The following is a 23,665-nucleotide window of genomic DNA, read 5'->3' as shown; positions in this document are numbered from 1 at the left end:
GTTCTTCTGCAAATTCCATTATTGCAACTTTTCTTCTTTCTTCTTCCTTTTTAAGTTCTTCTTCATCTTCATACTATTTCTTCTGCAAATCTTCATAGTTCATAATTTTCTTCGAAACAATCTCCCTGCTATTATCTTCCATGGATTCATCAAGGTTAGTTTTCTTTTTCTTCTTATGGTTTTCTGAAATTGATAGTTTTGCTGAAATTGATCTTGTTTATTGCCTTATTTGATGTTGTTTATGTGATTCCCATACTCTTGTTATTTCAGCAAAAGCGCTCCAACACTAGATTTACAGTTCAGAACCCTAACATTCCCAAATCGCAGCAAAGTTGTTGCGCATAAAAAAAGTCTGCGAATGAGAAGGTAGTAAGAAACACTATCCTTTTCTAATAACAATATTGTTGCCTCTGTTTCTTATCTGGATTGTAATTCGCAGGGTGATAAAGATGTAATAAACCTCTCAAGAAATCTCGCCACCTTAAAACTGTTCCAACTTCTGTTCCCTTCCACTTACTCATCTCTTCTAAATCCTGCGACATCTTCGCAAGATAAACCTTTATCTCCAATTCGCGAAAAAGCTGCCTCAGACTTCATTTCTTCAGCTGACCTTTCAATGATTGAAACTCCCCTTGTTGATCCTGTGAATGAAACCTCTTCTCTTCCCATTGAGAATTTCTCAACCTTCTATCTCTACCAGTTCTCTACCTAAGTCTCTTCCTCTTTCGAAAGAAACCGTGGAAGGGATAGATATTGCCTTCAAAGTTTTATCTGAAGTTCTGGATGATGTCAAGAAGTCTTCTATTGATCCTATCAAGTCTAATGTTTGCGAAATTCTGAGCAAGCATTTGGGTTCTGACAGAGCTCTTCGCAGACAGCTTTGGAAAAAGAATGTAATGCTCTTCGTCTCGAAAATCAGAAGCTTCAGAATGTTTTGGATCGTGACAATCTTCGCAAGAAGAATGATGAATTGAGAGGTATAATTTTCTTATCTGTGTCTTTAATTTGCCTTTTAATGGTTTTATCCTTCCCATATTTAATTATCCTTGAAATCCCTCTTTCGCATGTTAAGCTTTAAACCAGAAACGAATAATGGAGAGATATCAATTTGAATCTGTTGTTGAAGAAGCCCGTGTTGATAAAGAAATTTGATGGATCAATATAACCAATTAGATAACCTCTATTCATATTCTCTTGATCATATAAATAATCTTACCAATGAAAATACCCAATTATTCAAAGACAAGATTTATTAAGTAATGAAGTATCTCGTCTTTCTTATTCTTTAACTAAAGCTAATTTAGGGATGGAAACTTTATCAGATGAAATAAAACCTTATCCAAGAGAAGAGAACTTATTTAAACAAGATGGCGATATCTTCGCAACAACTTAGTATTCTTCAAAAAGTATGTGATGACCAAGAGCAATCTCTTCGCTCTTTGAGAAATGAACTTAAAGAAGTAACAGAGTCATCATCGCTGAAAGAGATACACTCATTCAAGGTAGAATAGCTTTAAGTGTAAAGGCGAATCAGCTTAAAGAACAATATTCCAAATTAGAAGAATCTTATTCTTCTCTTGCGAAGAAAAATGCCTTTCTTATTTCTAAAGAGAAAAATCTTCAGTCTCGACTTAAAGGTTTAGTTGGAGATAAATTTGATGACGCAATGGACCGTTGGGAGAATAGTTGTCTGTCCTTGATTCAACACCTTATTTCGCAAAAGGAAGGTAGTCATAATAGTTTGACTGCCTTAATTATCTTTTCTTTGTCATATCTCTCTGAATTCTTATCTTAATGAAATTTTGTATTCTATCTTTCGCAGAGTCTGAGAAGAATCTTCATTCTTCATTTCTGTTTTGGAGGCTAAATATGCCAAAATTCGCAAAGAAAATGCATTGCTCGTCTCTACCTTACTGGTTCTCGCGACCGAGCGAGAAAGAAGACTTGATTATCTTGCTTATTTTAAGGATATTCAAGATAGGAATCATCAGAGAGCACTTCTTCGCCAAGTTCATCTCCGGGCTGAAGTCCTTGTAAATGACATTTTATTGTCCAACTCTCTTCCTCCTACATCAATTGATCCTTTAGAAGTAGATGATGAAGTTCCTCGTCCTGCTGATAGTGATTATGATTACGAAAGCGGTGCAGAGGATAATTTCTTGGAAGATGAAGAAGAGGTTCCTTCTAAAGAAGCATCTGCTGGTGTTAATCAAATGAGAAAGAAATTTCTCCTGAAGAAGTAATTTGGCGATAATCAAGATGCTAGTCAAGGCGAAGATCAAAACCGAAATGAAGGAGAGGCTTGCGAGAATATTGGCGAAGAATTTCTGTTATCTCCTGCTACTGAAATTAATACTGAAGCTTGAGCTTCTTATCTAGCTTTGTCTTCTTGAACTGTCTTATTTTTATCACTTTTGCGAGTTACATTTTTCAACCAACTTTGGAGTCAACTTTTCCTTTTAATATTTTGTTGATGAGAAAGATAATGCTTCTTGTGTATTGATTCCCATACTTGCCTCTCATTATCTTTCTTGCAAAAAATAATCTGTTACGAATACTTATAATATTTGTTTTATCATATGGTCTTATTTTGCCTTCCTAATTAAAGGTCTTATTATGCCACCTCTTGTCATTGCGACAAAATCGCAGGACGTCCTTGCACTTTCATGCAAAAACCCATTGATCTTGCCTTAACTTTTTCTTTTGTATTATGGCCTCTTCAGGAATGTTGCGACAATATGACAGGCCTAAATATTCTTGCGAAAATAAAGCCCCATGACATTGCCGTCTTGCGACGAAATCGCAGGACGTCTTCGCACTTTCATGCGAAAACCCATTGATCTCGTCTTATCTTTTTCTTTTGTATTATTGCCTCTTCAGGATTGTTGCACAAATATGACAAGCCTTAATATCCTTGCGAATAAAAAGCCTCATGACATTTGCGTCTTAAGACACTTATCAGCTCCCTAATGGAGGGTGCGCCCTTATCTCCCCCTGGTTGCCCCTTCAAGGAGGCGTACTTCTACCATACAAGGTTAGCTCCTCCCATCCAGTCTTAACAACAACCAGTTGTTTTCGCAGCCTCTTATCCCTTTTACCTATAGGGCTTATGGTTACGAGACTGCACCCTAAGTGGGGTTTTCTTCAGGCCGAGTGCAGTATAAGCCAAGACTTGTCAAGAATGGCAAGGTACGCTTCAAACGTCCCTGGCACTCTTGACTCAACCGTGTACCTCGGCGCCTTGATCAGATCTGCACTCCTTGGGAGAGTCCTTATTACCTTAGTCGCCCAACCCAAGTCATATGCTTAAGCTGAGAATCCAAGGTGCCTCTCCCGGATGGGCTTTATTGACCCCAAATCTCCATGACTCAGGTTCCGGTGGCGGTGTAGCCTTTCCCTGAGCCATGCAACAGGTACCCCCTAATATGACGTACTTTAGGTCTTACATTTGCCTCTTGCGAAATTTTATTCGCGAACTAGGGTGTACGCCATAAAGGTTCGCCCCTTTCTTTTATGTCATTGTTCTGTGATTATCTCTGCGAAAATTTCGCACATCATGATTGTTTTGATATGAGTAATCTTGCAATTATTCTTTCAAATCCATAACTTCTCAAAGCTTCTTACGGATAATATTTTTTAAGTACAACCTGTTCCATGGTCTGTCTAATCTATGACCAACATCTCTTCCTTCTGGATCCATTAATCTATAAGCTCATGTTCCAACTATCTCCTTAATGATGTAAGGTCCATCCCATTTTTTCGCTAATTTTCCACCATTTTCTCGCTGATATATGGGTGTTTCTCGCAGAACTAAATCTCCTGGTTGAAATTCGCGTATTTTAACACGTTTATTATATTCTCGGGCTAGTCTTCGCTGATAATTCTCCATATGTTGTAAAGCTTTTTCTCTTGTTTCTTCTAACTCGTCAAGTTTATTTAAAATCAAGCTCGCACTAAGATTTTTCTCCCAAGCTTCTCTTTTTTTTGTCGGAATAACAATTTCTGTTGGTAACACCGCTTCAACTACGTATGTTAAACAAAAAGGTGACATTCCAGTAGCTTCTCTTCTAGTTGTATTATAAGCCCATACTGCATTATGTACTTGTTCGCACCATGCTCTGTGATGTCCTTCCAATTTCTTCTTTAATATATCTGCAATTGTTTTGTTTGTTTCTTCTACTTGCCCATTAGCTTGTGGATACAAAGGAGTAGATTTTCCACATTTTATCTTGAATGCATTAAGTAGCATTTCTATATTCCGTCCTTCAAATTGTTTCCCATTATCAGATACCAACTGTGCAGGAATTCTGAATCTGCAAATGATATTTTCGAATATGAATGTAAAGATATCTTTGTCGCGAATATGCTGTACTGCCTTCACTTCTTTCCATTTTGTGAAATAATCTATTGCGACTATTAAGTATCTTCTTTGTCCAGATCCTGGTAAAAATGGCCCCACAATATCTAAGCCCCACTTTCCAAAAGGCCATACACTAGTTGAAGATGACAATGGTGCTCCAGGTGCATGTATTTTCTTTCCATGCCGCTGACAAACTTCGCAACATCTTGATATTTGTTTTGCATCTTCATGCATGTATGGCCAGTAATAACCTTGCGTTTTTGCTCTATGTGCCAAAGATCTTCCTCCACTATGATTGCCAACATCCCCACTATGTAACATTTTTAGCACCTTTTCTCCTTCCTCTCGTGTCAAACATCTGAGTGATGGTCCATTAAAGGACTTTCGGTATAGCAACCCATCTCTTAATTCATAATTCGTTGCACGACTTTTTAACTTGTGTGTTTCCAGTCTATTTCTTGGTGTTTCTCCTTTCGACAAATATGCATGAAGTTCTATTCTCCAGTCTGCGACATTGTTCATTTGTTCTTCTTTTTCATTGTCTATTATCATCACGTCCACGTCTTCTTCTTCTTTATTGATTGATGGTGATAAAAGTGTTTGTATTTTTTATGCATCTCGCAGTTGGATCTGTCATCATGCTTGAGATGAAAGCAAAAGCGTCTGCGAGTCTGTTATCCTTTGTTGAAATGTGCCTCCATCTTATTTTTGGGATTTTCGCTGACAATTCTTCAACCAGCTTCTTGTATTTCTTCAAGGATGGTTCATTTGTAGTATACTCTCCCTTTATTTGGCAAATAACTAGCTGCGAATCACTAGTGATCCTGGCATTTTCTAATTTCATTTCTATTGTGAATCTTAAGGCATGTACCACAGCTTCATATTCTGTTTCATTATTAGTGGATGCAAATTCCAATCTGCATGAAAAATCCATCTTTATTCCTTCTGGCGAAATTAAAACAATTCCTACTCCATTTCCTTCTCCATTTGATGATCCATCTACCAATATCTCCCATCTATTTGGTTCTGTTAACAAATCTTTTGGATCTCCATGTTCTTCTTCTACCTCCATCATTTCTTCTACTGCTTCATCTTCTTCTAAAGGAAATTCTTCCAAAAAATCTTCATCAACTTGTGATTTTGGTGAAGACAAAATTTCATATTTAATATCAAAGTAGCCTACTTGTACATTCCATCTCTTCGCTCTTCCTGATCTTTTAGAATTCTTCATCACTGATTCAATTGGTACCTTTGTTAATACCTTTATCTTGTGTGCTTGAAAGTATATACGGAGTTTAAATGATGCATAAACTAATGCTAAAATTAACTTTTCAATCTTTAAGTAATTCTTTTCGGCACTATTAAAAGTTTTTCTAATGTAATAAATGGGTTTCTCCACTCCTGCGTCTACTCGCAATAACACAACACTTAATGCATGCGATGTCGTCGCAAGATAGATCAATAATTCTTCTCTTGATTCTGTTTTTTGTAAAATAGTTTTATTCATAAGATGTTCTTTGATTCCTTGAAAAGATTTTTCACATTCATCAGTCCATTTAAATTTATCACCCTTCTTGAGTATATCGAAAAAATATTTGCATTTGTCTGATGATCGCGAAATAAATATCCCCAGTGAAGCTAGAAGCCCATTCAACTATTGTACATCTTTTATTGTTGCTGGTGTTGGCATGTCATGAACTGCTTGCACTTTTTCCGGATCAACCTGTATTCCTTCCTTTGATACAATGTAGCCTAAAAATTTTCCCGAAGCAACTCCAATAGTACACTTCTCAGGATTCAACTTAATGTTATATTGCCGCATTTGTTTAAAAATCTCCCTCAGGTCTTGTACATGGTCTTTAGCTTCTTTACTCTTTACTAACATGTCGTCCACGTATACTTCTAATGTTTTGTGTATCCATTTTGCGAACACCTTCTCTACCATTCTTTGATATGTCGCTCCCGCGTTTCGCAAACCAAATGGCATTTTCGTGTAACAATATAAACCTCTAGGGGCAAAGAAAGCAGTATGTTCTTGATCTTCTTCAGCGAGAGGGATTTGGTTATACCCTTTGTACCCATCTAAAGATGATACCCTATCATTTCCCGCTGCGGATTCCACCATTTGAGGAATATCTGGTAATGGAAAACTATCTTTGGGGCAAGCTTTGTTTAAATCAGTGAAATCTATGAAAATCCTGATTCCTTTGTTTTTCTTTGGGACAATGACCATATTCGCTATCCATTTTGGGTATTTATCTTCTCTTATAATTCCTGCCTCAAGCATTTTCTGTAGTTCTTCTTCTATTTGGGAATGGTAAGTTGTTGCAATTTTTCTTAGTCTCTGTTTAAATGGTCTCACATTTCTGTTAATCTCCAACAAGTTAACAGTTCTTTCTTCTTCTTATATATCCATTTTGGTTCCAATTCTCAACATTAGAGGCTCCTCTATAGTCCCAACGTTTATTTCTTTTGTTGGTTCTGCGGCAGTGTAACTGGGTTTAGGTTCTCCCATTGGTGTTGGTTCTTTTATTGCTTTTATGAGTCCTTCTCCTTCTTCCGAAATTTCGCTGGGTATTCCTTTGCCTTCTTTTGCCCTTATCATATATACTCTAAATTCTTCTTCCTTCTTTGCTTCCTTTGCCAATTTTCTGCGAAATTGTTTCTTTTTTGCTTGTCCTTCATAACGTTTTACTTCAATTTGATGACATAATTTCGCATTGTCAACATATCCTTTGATTTCACCTATTCCATTTGGAGTGGGGAATTTAATACATTGATGCAACGTTGATACCACAACTTTTATCGCATGTATCCATGATCTTCCTAATAACATATTATATGGCGATTCCATATCCACCACGCACAATGTTACATGTGTTTCGATTTCTCCAAGTGGAATTCGTACCACTATCTCTCCTTTAGGTTTTGTTGTGGATTTTCCAAAGCCGTGAACAAAATATGTTGAACTGGACATTTTTTCATCTTTAAATCCCATTCCCCGGAATGCGTGGTAAAATATTATATCAACTGAACTTCCTGTATCGATTAAAGTTCTGTTCAACATCCATTCTCCTGTGGATTTTATTGTTGTCTCCTTCTCTTTTCGTGTAATAGGCACTGTGATGACCAACGGAGATGTGTGGTTCAAATTTTCTTTTGGTATTTCTTCCGCCGTGACTGCAATTTTTTGCTTTTCCCAATCTTTCAATGGTGATGTTTTTTCTAACGCCATAACTTTCCTTCCTTCAAAATTTTGTTTATGTATTCTTTCTTTGATGTTTTCATGGAATTCATTAATCATCGTTTTTGTTATCATATTACACTCCAATCTTTTGCCATTTTCATTAATTCTATTCATATTTCTTCTAACTGATTCACTGATTTATTTAATCACTTTCTTGACTTGAATATTCTCAATCAACAATCTTCAACTTTCGATCTTCAATTCCCTGTTTCTAGCGCCATTATGTAGTTGCGGGAAATCCTACACTACACTCTTCATGTGATTTCATTATTAATCAACTCATTTTAGGTTTATATTCTTAATTTTATTGATTAGTCTTTGGATATTCTTATAAGAAAAGATAAAGAACTAAAGAATGATCTCTGCTCTAAACTTTCTCTCTCCTATTTACTTGTTTCTTACTCAAAAAAGATCTCTCTCTACTCTTTACAACTCGAATGACTATTTATAAGGAAATACATAGTGGATGACAGCTAATCTGTCATTTATTTTCAGATATGGTCTGCGACATTTTTGCAACCTTACAAATATTAATTTCGCAAACTCTCTAATTTTCGCAGGACTATCATATCTTTCTCGTGATCTTAGTTGTCGTCATTTATTTTATCATTTCTGGAATTGTTCTGCGACGCTTAAGTGTTGTGTCATTAATAATTTCGCTGAAACATTATCATTGCGAGATTTTGATCCTACATAGAGTTCGGAATAGCCATTATTGTGATTACACATAGCTATGTCCAACGTTTTCATCTTCATGTTTTTAGGTTTATTGGTTTAAATTCTAAAATTGTTTGGAAGATGATTTTTGCAGTATTAATCTTTATGGTTTTATATATCAATTTGTTATGGGATATGTGTGTTTGCGTCCGTGAACTATGATTGTCCCATACCTTGTCAAAAGTTAAGTCTTTCATATGTCGATATGCATGTATTTATAAAAGAATGAATGAACTTTTGACATTACAAAAGTTTTAAGCCTATTGTATGTCATCATGCAAATATTGATGGAAGATAGGATGAACTTTTGTTTACGAGGATTATGCCTATTTTATGTCATTATGCAAATAGTGATGGAAAATAGAATGAATCCTTGTCTATTCCGTAATATTGATCTTCCATGATCCATATTTTTATGTATATATTGTGCGGCTCCGTAAGTTCTCTTATGTTGAGCATTTCCGATTAAATTAATCATGGGTTTTCTTGTGGTTAATTTGATTGAGTACTTTCTGGATTCAAAATCATATTCGTATGTAATTTGTTATGTCCAAAGAAATCCTTCTTTTCTTGTGAAAGTAAGGTCGCTCTTGTTGTTCTTTCGGGGATGACATTTTATGGGGGAGAGTTCTTAATTGAACTTGTGCTTAATTGCCAAATCTTTGTGGGGAGTGCGGCTGTGGAATATTATACTGGTTATCTTTTATCTTTATAAACTCCTTGATGAAAGCATTTAGCTTCGGCTATATGATTGCATCTTAAAGTTGATATGTGCTTGCTTTTGGTCATGAAATGTCTCTATGGAAATTTCATTAGGATCCCACTAGTTTTCGTACCTTTGCCAATTTTATTGACAAAAAGGGGGAGAACTAATGTGTAGTTCATAATACAAATACATATGGTTTTCGGATCATTATGTAAGGGGGAGTGGTTTCCATGTGAGATGAAGTATTGACCATAGTATTGTTGTCGAAGTTGTGATACAATTGAACTTTGATGTTGTATAATAATATTATGACACTGTGTAACAATGATTGAGAATTCTTGTTTTCTCATTGTTATGGCTACGGATTTTCAACAACGATGATACTAAACTTACAACCTTTGGGATCATTGGAGTACTTGGAAGTGACGAAGATTTCGAGTAATGTTGAAGAACCAAGAAGATCAGGCATGTGGAAGAGAAGCTACAAAATTTTATATCTATTTTTGTATTCCATATGTATTGATAGTTTTGTCACTCAAATTGACAAAGGGGGAGATTGTTAGAGCACTGCTCGGTCGAACTCGCATGCGTTGATATCTCAAGCATGTTTGTCAATGTTAGTGATCAAAACTATAAGTCTTGATTTTTAGTTTACTTTATAGCTAAGTCTCGGACTAGGATAGAAAGTGTAGTTGAGCTCTAGAATCCATGGCGATCATCATACAAAGATGAAGAACTACTCAAGTAACTGGTGGAACTTCGTCGACTAAAAGGTATGTGGAGACTTGAGCTTATCTATCTCAAAAGTTACTCAATGATTATTCGTTCTCCGGAACCAGAAGTTAAAATTTTGGTGGATCGAGATCCCGTAAAAACTTCTTTCGAGGAATGGGCCAGACCAGGTCATTTCTCAAGAACAATAGCTAAAGGCCCTGATAATACCACTTGGATATGGAACCTAGATGCCGATGCTCACGATTTCGATAGCCATACCAGTGATTTGGAGGAGATCTCCTTAAAAGTCTTTAGTGCCCATTTCGGTCAACTCTCCATCATATTTCTTTGGTTGAGTGGCATGTATTTCCACGGTGTCTATCTACTCTATCTCCTATCTTGAGACAAAAGTCGTATTGCTATATAGACTATGATTATACACATTTGCTATTTCGAGCCGAGTTTATCTCGCTTATCTATTTCTCGAAATATGTGTTGGTAAGCTTTCGCTTTGGCCGACTTCATCTTTATTAGTGACAAAAGTCACATTAAGTTTCATTACTTGAAAATTGCTTTGACGAAAAATGGTTTGTGAATAACAACTATATAACATCCTCTAAGAATGTTTCAATGATTGAAATGAGAGTTTAGAATATGTAACCGTTGTTGGATATAAACATTGTGTGATAACTCATACATGTGTAAGTCCTTATTCCTTGAACCAAAGTATGCGTACTTTGCTGATCAGGAACTAAAGTCCGCGTACCAGTACGCGCACCATCGGAAGTTCACGTCCCGTGAAAATCTGCTGGAGCTTGTGAATTGAAAACAAACTTATTTCGGGTACTTAAGTCCGCGTACCAATCCGCGTACTTAGGTTGGTTATTTTCTAAAAGCGATTATTCGTGAACTTAAACTTATATAAACTAAGGAATGCATATTTGCAAACCGTGGCTGTAAAGTTCATGATTCGATTCGAGTGAATCAAATCGTTTTTGCTTTGATTGTGTCTTGTATACTTCTATAAGATCTAAGCAATTGAACAACTCTCTAACTAGTTCATTTGAGTCATTTCAACTAGTTATGGTAAAGAAGAATATGGTTGATATGAAAGTTCTCATATGGCTAACCATTTGGTTAACTATTGTTGAACCAACTAAATGTACATGTTTGGGTACGGTTACACAAAACTAAAATGTACATTTCATTTGTGTGTAACAAGCTAAGTTTCGATCTAACGGTTGAAAGATATTAACTTGAATCTAATCGGGTTTTCATCTAACGACGAATATTGAATGCTTTGTTACCAAGGTAACTTAGATTGCAAACCGTGATTTGAAAGGCTATATAAAGGAGAACTCTAGCAACTGGGAAACCTAATCCCCACACCTCTTGTGTGATACTAGTTGTATAAGCTAGAGTCGATTGTCCTTTAACCTTAGGTTTCTACCGAGACCCTGTAGGTTAACGACTTTTAGTTGCGTGATCTGATCTTGCTGTTTCTATCGTACTAAGTACAATCGTAAGATTGGGTTGAGATTGATTTCTCCAATAGGCAAGATTAAAATAAGTCACAAACATCTTCGTCTCATCGTTTGTGATTCCGCAATATCTTCTTTCGCTAGTCGATTAAGATTATTGTGAGGTGATTGATAATTCTAGGCTGTTCTTCAGGAATATAAGTCCGGGTTATCAATTGGTTCCTGTTCACCTTGATTTATCAAAACACGGAACAAAAAATCGTAGGTATTTTTGTGGGAGACATATTTATGTATTACCGTAGACTTTTTTGTGTGATACAGATTTGTTTATTAAAGTCTTCGACTTTGGGTCGTAACAACTCTTAGTTGTGGGTGAGATCAGCTAAGGGAATCAAGTGCGTAGCATCCTGCTGGGATCAGAGACGTAAGGAGTGCAATTGTACCTTGGATCAGTGTGAGATTGATTGGGGTTTAACTACAGTCCATACCGAAGTTAGTTTGTAGTAGGCTAGTGTCTGTAGCGGCTTAATACAGTGTGTGTTCAATCTGGACTAGGTCCCGGGGGTTTTCTGCATTTGCGGTTTCCTCGTTAACAAAACTTCTGGTGTCTGTGTTATTTCTTTTCCGCATTATTATATAATTGAAATATCACAGGTTGTGCGTTTGAATCGATCAATTGGGAAATCCAACCTTTGGTAGTTGATTGAAATTGATTGATCCTTGAACATTGGTCTTTGGTACCGTTCAAGTGTTTTCTCTTGTATTCAATTAGACTCGCAGATTTCTATTTGCTTGAGTAAGTATTGAATTGAGAAAGAGATATATAACTCTTTGATATACTTTTATTAAGATTGAGTCTGATTGTCTAGTTGATTCTCTTAAAAGTATATTAGAGTTAGTCCAAACAGATTGCTAAGCGAAATATTGGGTGTGGGTGTTGTACCCCCGCTTTTTCAAACTCATCAAATGAATCTTCATATGCCATACGAAGGGTTTCCCAATCGGAATTTAGGTATTGAAGCCTGACTTCCTTTTCACTAGTATTCCCTTCAAATACGGTTTCCAAGATATCCCAAACATCTTTAGACCGAGTGTTGTAGTCACATGGTGCTGAAGATCTGGGGTAATGGCATGAATGATGGCGTTCAAACCGTCGGAATTTTGCTTTGCAGCAAGAATCTCAGCAGGTTCATATGCACCAATCCTTTGGAACGGTCGCATCTCCTACTGCAACAACGGGAGCCTCATATCTATTAACTACATAAACTCATGATTAAAAATCACGCGCTTGAAGAAAGGCACGCATAGCAATTTTCCACCATAAGTAATTTGAGCCATCGAAGACTTGTGGTACGTTTATAGAGATAGCACTTCTGTCCATATCAAATCGCTATAAACACAGACTTATAAGGTCTTTAATGTGTTTGCATTCTCTGATATCAATTGAAAATGCGGGGGTACAACAACCACACCCAACAATTCGTTTGGCAATCTTTATCTCTCGATTAAATCTGCAATCAGCAAATAGGAATTTGCGAGTTCGATTGAAAATAAGAGAAGTAAACTTGAACGGTACCAAAGACCAATATTCAAGGATCAATTAATCTCAATCAACAACCAAAGGTTGGATTTCCTAATTGATCGATACAACACACAACCTATGATATTTCAATTATATAAAAAATATAACGCGGAAAAGAAATAACACAGACACCATAATTTTGTTAACGAGGAAAACCGCAAATGCAGAAAAACCCCGGGACCAAGTCCAGCTTTGAACACCACAATGTATTGAGCCGCTACAGACACTAGCCTACTACCAATGAACTTCAGACTGGACTATAGTTGAACCCTAATCAATCTCACATTGATTCAAGGTACAGTTGCGTTCCTTACGTCTCTGATCCCAACAGGATACTACACACTTGATTCCCATAGTTGATCTCACTCACAACCAAGAGTTGCTACGACCCACAGCCGAAGACATGATGAACAAATTTGTCTCACACAGAAAAGTCTATAGAATGATTAAATCTGTCTCCCACAGAAATACCCAAGAGTTTTTGTATTTCTTTTGATAAATCAAGGTGAACAGGAACCAATTGATAGACGCATTTATATGTCTAATTTATCTCAATTGTGTATAATGTTAGTGCCCATTGTTGTACTTATTTTGGTTTTTAATCTCTTTGTAGGTGTTTTTGGATAAATAAGGCTTTGCGGCAAAAATTGGCTAAAAAGGTGGCCCTTGGATTCCCGTTGATAGTGTACCGGAAATGCTCAAGAAGTGTACCGGAAATACCCAGGAGGAACACTGAAAAAGTGCGGAAAACATCCCAGAAGAATTGCTAAAGGCACCCCTAATTTGAATAAGAGGCACACCATTTCAGGGCATGTACTAAAGGGACATGGGAACTGGATAGGGGGAGGTCATCTTCAAAATTCAAAACAGAAATTGGCGGGAAAAAAAGAGGCAGCAACGACAACAGTTTTTGAGCAGAGATGAGCGACTTAGGAGGAGATTCAATGGGCATATTTGGTACCTACGGACTCTAGAAGACATAACAGGCCTAATGCAATCGTCTAAACCCATCCAATTGGGCTGGATAAGTCTGAATAATTGATCAAAGTCCCAACAGGATACGGCTTCTCTGTTTAGGGTTTGGGATTGGTCAGAGAGATTTATGGGATTTTCTTGCGTGGGATATACTTCAAATAAGTTGAGCCCAAGTCCTAGAAGATATTTGAGACGAGAGAATAGCTAAAAACAGGGTGGAACGCAACAAGAAGAGTATTATTCTTCAAACTGCCCGTAGAGAATAATGGAGATTTTCAACGAGTTTGATCGAGTTTCAAGGTGATTCAAAGCCTATAAATAGTTGGGTTTAAGTCATAGAATGGTTAAAAACTTTTAGGAGAGAGCTTAGAGTCCAGGAGATCCGAGAAGAAGCGATTACAGAGAGTTACAGTGCTGCTGCTGCTGCTGCTGTTCGAGGAGGAAGAAGAAGAGGAAGATTAGACCTGCTAAGGTAGTCGTTCTTCAACAGTCTTAAAACCAGAAACGAGTGTCGTTGTTTTACAGCAACAGAAAAGTATCGTTTGATTTTCAGCTCTTTCCCTCTTGTAACAGTGACACTGTAACAATATTACAGCGTTACAAACTTCAATTCTATACTATTTACATCAATAAAAACACCTATTAATCCATGGATACATCTTGTGAGTGTGTTTTTGGGATGAGGAGCTAAACCCATTAGCCAAGGCGACGGAGGAAGACATTGTTCCACATTAATTGGTATAATTCTAATTTTACTATTTATTTGCAATATTATTATTTGATTATTTGCATGGAATTGAAATTGAAATATTAGTTTTTATTGAATAATTGTGAATTAATTTGATGAAGCATGCTGGGTTTTAATAAATTTTGATTTTTTATACTTTTTGATTACAATTATTACTTGAAAAACATATTTGAGGCAAATATTAGAATTGATTTTAAAGATAGAATTGCATAAAAACTATTTAGAGTTTACTATTTATTTGGTCAATGGTGGAATCCTAGTCTTGATAATTTTCTCTTAAATTGAATTATTTTATTTATTTTCCTTTTTAAATTAAATCTAAAAAAAAAAAAAATTCTTCACAAGTCTGAAAAGACCCAGTTTTACCACTACAACTACAATCACTTTTGAAATACCATCAAATTTTTGGCGCCGCCGACGCGGACCTGTGCTTAGGTAGAATTTTTTTTTTAGGTTTATTATTTTTTTTAATTTTTTTTAGAATTGTTTGTTCCTTTTTACGTTTCTTTTTGTCTTTATTTTGGAGGTTCAAAGTGAAAACTAAGGACTCGGAGAGGAAAAATCTTAAAGCGAAAAGAGAAGAAAAGAGGACAATTTTAGGATTTAATTTTTAATTCTTTCAGAGCATGCTTGGAAAAGAGATAATTTTGGCCGTTTGATTAGTGACGAGCCTAAAAGATCTTCTTGTGGAAGCGGGGAGCTCGAAGACTCTTCTTTTGAGAGCCCCGTTTTTGGAAACTTCAGTTTTGAGAATCTGTCTCTTCGTGAGGAAAGTACCCCTAGTATTTCTGTTGTGCCAGCGATGGCAACTTTGAAAGATTACATGTTCCCAACTAGGACCAACCGAGCTTCGTGCATTAAATTTCCAGCCACTACGGCCAATTTCGAGATAAAACCTAGTATTCTTCAGATGATTCCTATATTCTTAGGAAAAGATGATGAGAACCCTTATTTCCATATTAGGGACTTTGAGGAAATCTGTGGGACAATTAGAATAAAGGACCTTACCGATGAAGTCTTGAAACTTAAGATGTTTCCCTTTTCTTTGAGATACAAAGCCAAGACCTGGCTGAAAAACCTACCGTCTGAATCCATAGAAACATGGCAGGAACTTATCGCTGCCTTCTATATGAAGTTCTACCCTAAGCATAAAACTGCAACTGTTAGGCAGAAAATTAGTGCTAGTGTGCTACAAGAGGGAGAGTCTCTTTATAGGTTTTTAGAGCGATTCAATGATCTCCTATCTCAGTGTCCTCACCATGGATTTGATAATATGAAACTCGTACAGATTATTTATGATGGTTTAGACTATTCGACCAAAGCCATGGTTGAGTCTATGTGCGCTGGTGAGTTCACTAGTAAAAATGTTGATGATGCTTTTAACTTCTTAGGAGCTATCGCTGAAAAATCCCAACAGTGGGAATCTTGTGTTGAACCCCCTAAAAGACTCTTGGTCAATAGAAGTAGCACCAATGGTAGATACGAGTTTTGGTTCAGATGCTAAGTTTGCTGCTTTATCAGAAGGTTAGAAGCTTTGGAAATGGGTCAGTTAAAAATAGGTCCCTTGTTGAACCTAATAGAGCCTCTCAAGTCTCTAGTTGTGGAATAGAGCCCGATAATTCATTTTGGGAAGGTCAGGTTAGTGAAGAGCAAGCCCATGCTGTCTATAACAATGCTAGGTTTGAGAACCGTCAGAAGTTTGACCCATACTCAGAAACCTACAACCCTGGTTGGAGAAACCATCCTAATTTCTCTTGGTCTAAGGGCCAGAGTCAAGGCCAGTCTAGCAATTCTCAGCCTCCCCCAGGTTTTGGTTTTAAGAACTCTTCAGGTCAAACCCAGTTTCAACACTTCGAGAAAAGATCTCTACCTTAGAGGATACTCTCACTATGTTAGCAAATAACCATGAAATGCTATCAAAAGAACCACATGAGCTTTCAACAAGAAACTAGGCAAGAATTGAAGAATAATTCCCAGAGTCTTGCCAAATTAGAACTTCAAGTAGGACAAATAGCTAAGTTCATAAGTGAGAGAGAAATGGAAGGTTCCCTAGTCGTACTGATCCCAACCCAAAGGAGAGAAATCGTACAATCATGTGAATGCTGTCACAACCCTTAGGAGTGGAAAGAAGTTGACAACAAGGTTGCCATGCCTGATAGTGAACATTTGTAGTTCACCCTGCTGAGCCAGAAATGAGGAGACTGATAGAGTCTCAAAGAGACCAATGAGGGTCCTGTTGAGCCCGGCTTTGTTCCCAGAGCCCCGTTTCCCCAGCTGCTAGTTCCGACTAAGAGGGAGTCCAACTTTAATGATATATTGGAGGTTTTTAAGCAGGTTAATATCAACCTTCCATTATTAGATGCAATTAGGCAGATTCCCTCTTATGCCAAGTTCCTTAAGGACTTGTGTACGCGAAAGCGTAAGCTCAGTGTCCAGAAGAAAGCCTTCATAGCTAGTCATGTGAGTTCTATTATTCAGAATACCACTACTCCTAAGTATAAAGACCCAGGGTCCCCTACCATTGCTTGTACAATAGGTAAGTACCGTGTTGAGAAAGCTTTGCTTGACTTAGGAGCCAGTGTGAATTTACTTCCATATCATGTGTACCTTAAGCTAGGACTTGGTGAGATGAAACCTACCCAGATGACACTTCAGTTAGCTGATAGGTCCGTTAAAATTCCTCGTGGTGTGATCGAGGATGTTCTCATAGAGGTTGACAAGTTTATTTATCCAGTGGATTTTGTTATCCTAGATACCCAACCTGTCCCTGACCCAGAGAACCAAATACCAGTGATTTTAGGTCGCCCGTTTTTAGCTACATCCAATGCGATCATTAACTGTCGAAATGGTATTATGAATTTGTCTTTTGGTAATATGACTATTGAGCTGAACATTTTTAATATTAGTAAGCTACCCTCTGAACTAGATGACTCGAATATAGAAGAGGTGAACATGATAGGAACATTAGTCGAGGAGTCATTACCAAACACTTTGTTAGAAGATCCATTAGAAAAATGCCTAGCTCACTTTGGGATTGATTTTGATGATGATAATGTAATTAATGAGGTGAATGCTTTGTTAGATTCAACCCCTTTGTTAGATACTAGTAATGGATGGAAACCTAAGTTCGAACCACTACCAGTTTCTAAGTCTACCCTAGTTCCTTCTTTAGAAGAGCCTCCTAAGTTGGACCTAAAACCATTGCCAGATACCCTGAAGTATGTGTTTTTAGGCCCGTCTGAGACTTTACCTGTGATTGTTTCTTCCGACTTGGATAGAGATCAGGAAAGTAGGCTAGTAACCGTCCTTCAAAACAACAAGGAAGCTTTAGGGTGGACCATAGCAGACATTAAGGGTATAAGTCCTACTGTTTGTATGCATCAGATCTATTTAGAGGAAGACACCAAACCTTCTAGGGAGATGCAACGTCGACTAAACCCCAATATGAAAGAAGTAGTTCGAACTGAGGTTCTTAAGCTATTAGATGCAGGCATTATCTACCCTATTTCAGACAGTAAGTGGGTCAGCCCCGTTCAGGTTGTTCCCAAGAAATCTGGTATTACTGTAGTCCAGAATGATAACAATGAGTTAATCCCGACCCGAGTGACCACGGGTTGGCGTGTTTGTATTGACTATAGGAAATTGAACAAGGTCACTAGGAAGGACCACTTTCCCCTTCCCTTCATCGACCAGATGCTAGAGAGATTAGCTGGACATAGTCACTACTGCTTTTTAGATGGCTACTCTGGATATAATCAGATCGTTATTGCCCCAGAAGACCAGGAGAAAACCACTTTTACCTGTCCCTTTGGTACCTTTGCGTATAGACGCATGCCTTTCGGGCTATGTAATGCCCCTGCGACTTTTCAGCGTTGCATGATGAGCATATTTTCTGACATGAGGAGTTAGAACGGTTCTTAGATTATGGATGATTTTTCAGTGTTTGGTTCGTCTTTCGATGAGTGCTTGCATCATTTGTCATTAGTTTTGACTAGGTGTAAGGAAAAGAATTTAGTGCTTTAGGAGAAATGTCACTTTATGGTTCGTTCAGGAATTGTTCTAGGGCATATTGTATCTTCAAAGGGTATAGAGGTGGATAGAGCCAAAGTTGACCTTATTAAAACTTTACCGGTCCCAAAAACCGTAAGAGATATTAGGTCATTCTTAGGGCATGCTGGTTTTTGTCGTCGTTTCATTAAGGATTTTAGCTTGATGTCTAGACCTCTTTGCAATTTGCTTGCAAAATATGTTAAGTTTGTCTTTGATGATGCTTGTTTAGAGGCTTTTGAGAAGCTTAAGTCATTACTCACTACCGCCCCCATAGTCCAGGCACCCAACTGGAACCTACCCTTTGAGATCATGTGTGATGCTTCAGATTATGCTATTGGTGTTGTGCTAGGTCAGCGAGAAAATAAGTTACTTCATGTGATTTACTATGCTAGCAAAACTCTTAATGATGCCCAGTTGAACTATACCACTACCGAGAATGAACTATTAGCCATTGTGTTTGCCTTAGACAAGTTTAGACCCTATCTCTTAGGTTCTAAGATCATCATATATACTGATCATGCTGCTTTAAAATATCTTTTGTCTAAGAAGGATACTAAACCTAGATTGATTAGGTGGATTCTGTTGTTGCAAGAGTTTTCTCCAGACATTAGAGACAAAAAGGGTGCCAGAAATGTTGTAGAAGATCACTTGTCTAGGCTAGTTGTTAGTTCCCCAGATGATTCCCTTCCTATAAAGGATAGCTTTCCTGATGAACAATTGTTCTTTGTTTCCCAATTACCTTGGTATGCGAATATAGTGAACTATCTTGTTACGGGTCGAATGCCCCAACATTGGGGTAAACAAGATCGTTCTAGATTTTTAGCTGAGGTTAAGCACTTCTTTTGGGATGATCCTTATTTGTTTAAGTATTGTCCAGACCAGATTATTAGGAGATGTATACCTGAGAGTGACCAGTCCAGTATTATTTCCTTTTGTCATGATCATGCTTGTGGGGGTCACTTTAGTGCTAAGAAAACTGTTGCTAAGATATTGCAGTGTGGATTCTATTGGCCTTCGTTGTTTAAAGACTCCCACAGTTACTGCGTTACTTGTGAACGATGCCAGAAATTAGGAACCATTTCCCGTAGGAACATGATGCCCTTGAACCCTAGTTTAATTGTTGAGGTCTTTGATGTGTGGGGTATTGACTTTATGGGTCCGTTTCCTAATTCTTTTGGTAACCTATACATCCTTATCGCCGTAGACTATGTCTCTAAGTGGATTGAGGCGGTTGCGTGTAAAACCAATGACCATAGGGTTGTGATTGAGTTCTTGAAAAATAATATACTTACACGTTTTGGTACACCGTGAGCTATAATTAGTGATGGAGGGTCGCACTTTTGTAATGGGACTTTTAGGCTTCTGATGAAGAAATATGGTATTACACATAAGGTAGCTACCCCGTATCATCCACAGACTAGTGGTCAGGTAGAGGTTTCCAATAGGGAGATAAAACGTATATTAGAGAAAATAGTTAATCCTAATCGGAAAGACTGGTCGTCTAGGCTTACTGATGCCTTATGGGCTTACCGTACTGCGTTTAAGACCCCCATTGGAATGTCGCCTTATCGGCTTGTTTATGGAAAGGCATGTCACTTACCTGTTGAGTTAGAACACAGAGCTTATTGGGCTGTTAAGCAGCTAAATTTTTCACTTGACAAGGCAGGATCCCATAGGAAACTCCAGCTCAATGAGTTGGACGATATTCGTGTAGATGCTTACGATAGTGCGAAGGAGTATAAGAACAAAATGAAACTTGTGCATGATAGAAACATATTACGGAAGTCATTTTCTCAAGGTCAAAAAGTTCTTCTGTATGACACTCGTTTGCATCTATTCCCCGGGAAACTGCGCTCTCGGTGGACCGGTCCTTTTGTGGTCCGTACTGTTTTTCCTCATGGCACTATTAAGATTGAGACATCAGATGGTACTGGTTCTTCAAAGGTTAACAGTCAGAGATTGAAGCCCTTTTTAGATCCTTTTCCTACAGGTGATGTTGAGGAGGTCCCTCTGGAGGACCCTGTTTACCCTTGATTGACCATCCAGGCGATTTGTTGTTGTATAATTTTTGTATTCAGTTTTTGGTTTCACTTCACTCAGGTACTATCTTTCCGAACTCTCTCTTTACTGTTTCCTCATGTTACTTATATTTTTGTTATTGTTCTTTCATGCGAAACATTGAGGACAATGTTAGATTTAAGTTTGGGGATGGGGTAGAAACTTTTTGTTTTAAATAAACTCCAGAGCCTAGAAATTTATGCATATTAAGGATATCACTAACCAACCTAAGTGGATGGAAGCATTTTGGTTGTAGGAGTTGAGGAACCAATCTGATTAGATGGAAACATCTAGAAGAGTCTATTCATAAAAGCACATAGCTCAGGTGTTAGAAATAACATGATAGTTTCACCATATCTCGTTGAGTCCTTTTCACTTCTATTTTTATTTTATTTTGTTTTTAAACTATGTTACTCTAAGTGATTAGGTGGGGCTCACGATTCAAGTTGTTACCGATGCTAGGGTGAATTAGAGTGATTGAGATACCAAAAAAAAAAAAGTTGAAAAAAAAAAGAAAGAAAGAAATTGAGACCAGACCATTTGACCAAAAGGAATAAATTCAATAAAGTCGACCACTGGTACCCTTGTATATGCCAGTTGTGTTGACCTAGAGTTAGGTTATTGACCACTGGTACCCTTGTATATGCCAGTGTGTTGATATTAGTCAGACTAGTATCTCAGTCCATTAGGATAGGTTCATTTTGGCGGAGGCCTTCAGACAGATATGGGAAACGCCGTTCACTTAGTAAACATCAAAACCATATATGTTTTTCTATATCCATCTTCTTGATATATCCATGTGATTAGTTTTGACTCCGTATATGATGTCCATAGTGCAACTATCTGAGTAGAGCTTTGTCACTTTATATGAATTTTAGTATGCTTGAGTGCAAACTCGTGTACATCAATTGGAATTTCGCATCAGGGAACTTCTTCCTGTAGTCAATAAGTATGCCAACCAAGGAGATTCTTTAATGCCTTCCAAGGTTCTGCATAGATAGCTAAGGTCTGGAGTACAGGTTTTGTGGGTATATCTCTGGTAAGCCCTCCCGAGACTATAACTCGGCCACTAGGGCCACCTAGGGGTTTAAAGGCTTATTGCATACGCTAAATGCAATTGACGATACCTGCGACAGTGAGTTAGGATTTTATTTTGTAGTTATGATTTGCTCGGGACTAGCTAATAATAAGTTTGGGGGTATTTGATAGACGCATTGTATGTGTCTAATTTATCTCAATTGTGTATATTGTTAGTGCCCATTGTTGTACTTATTTTGGTTTTTAATCTCTTTGTAGGTGTTTTTGGATAAATAAGGCTTTGCGGCAAAAATTGGCTAAAAAGGTGGCCCTTGGATTGTCGTTGATAGTGTACCGGAAATGCCCCAGAAGTGTACCGGAAATACCCCGGAGGAACCCTAAAAAAGTGCGGAAAACATCCCAGAAGAATTGCTAAAGGCACCCCTAATTTGGATAAGGGGCACCCCATTTCAGGGCATGTACTAAAGGGACATGGGAACTGGATAGGGGGAGGTCATCTTCAAAATTCATAACAGAAATTGGCGGGAAAAAAAGGCAGCAGCGACAATAGTTTTTGAGCAGAGATTTGAGCGACTTAGGAGGAGATTCAATGGGCATATTTGGTACCTACGGACTCTAGAAGACATAACAGGCCTAATGCAATCATCTAGACCCATCCAATTGGGCTGGATAAGTCTGAATAATTGATCAAAGTCCCAACAGGATACGGCTTCTCTGTTTAGGGTTTGGGATTGGTCAGAGAGATTTATGGGATTTTCTTGCGTGGGATATACTTCAAATAAGTTGAGTCCAAGTCCTAGAAGATATTTGAGACGAGAGAATAGCTAAAAACAGGGTGGAACGCAACAAGAAGAGGATTATTCTTCAAACTGCCCGTAGAGAATAATGGAGATTTTCAACGAGTTTGATCGAGTTTCAAGGTGATTCAAAGCCTATAAATAGTTGGGTTTAAGTCATAGAAGGGTTAGAAACTTTTAGGAGAGAGCTTAGAGTCCAGGAGATCCGAGGAGAAGCGATTACAGAGAGTTACAGTGATGCTGCTGCTGCTGTTCGAGGAGGAAGAAGAAGAGGAAGAACAGACCTGCTAAGGCAGTCGTTCTTCAACAGTCTTAAAACCAGAAACGAGTGTCGTTGTTTTACAGCAACAAAAAAGTATCGTTTAATTTTCAGCTCTTTCCCTTTTGTAACAGTGACACTGTAACAATATTACAACGTTACAAACTTCAATTCTACATTATTTACATCAATAAAAACACCTATTAATCCATGGATACATCTTGTGAGTGTGTTTTTTGGATGAGGAGCTAAACCCATTAGCCAAGGCGACGGAGGAAGCCATTGTTCCACATTAATTGGTATAATTCTAATTTTACTATTTATTTGCAATATTATTATTTGATTATTTGCATGGAATTGAAATATTAGTTTTTATTGAATAGTTGTGAATTAATTTGATGAAGCATGCTTGGTTTTAATAACTTTTGATGTTTTATACTTTTTGATTACAATTATTACTTCAAAAACATATTTGAGGCAAATATTAGAATTGGTTTTAAAGATAGAATTGCATAAAAACTATTTAGAGTTTACTATTTATTTGGTCAATGGTGGAATCCTAGTCTTGGTAATTTTCTCTTAAATTGAATTATTTTATTTATTTTCCTTTTTAAATTAAATCTAAAAAAAAAAAATTTCTTCACAAGTCTGAAAAGACCCAGTTTTACCACTACAACTACAATCACTTTTGAAATACCATCACCAATTGATAAACTGGTCTTATATTCCCGAAGAACAGCCTAGTATTATCAATCACCTCACAATAATCTTAATCGACTAGCGAAACAAGATATTGTGAAATCACAAACGATGAGACAAAAATGTTTGTGATTACTTTTTATCTTGCTTATCAAAGATATTAATCGCGAGCTAATTGTACTCGATACGATAGAAACAGCAAGATCAGATCACGCAACTACAAAGAAAATAGTT

The sequence above is a fragment of the Papaver somniferum genome, chromosome 3, assembly GCF_003573695.1.
Source record: "Papaver somniferum cultivar HN1 chromosome 3, ASM357369v1, whole genome shotgun sequence".
NCBI lineage: Eukaryota > Viridiplantae > Streptophyta > Magnoliopsida > Ranunculales > Papaveraceae > Papaver > Papaver somniferum.
The sequence above is the reverse complement of the archived record's forward strand: the minus strand, read 5'-3'. Positions refer to the sequence as shown.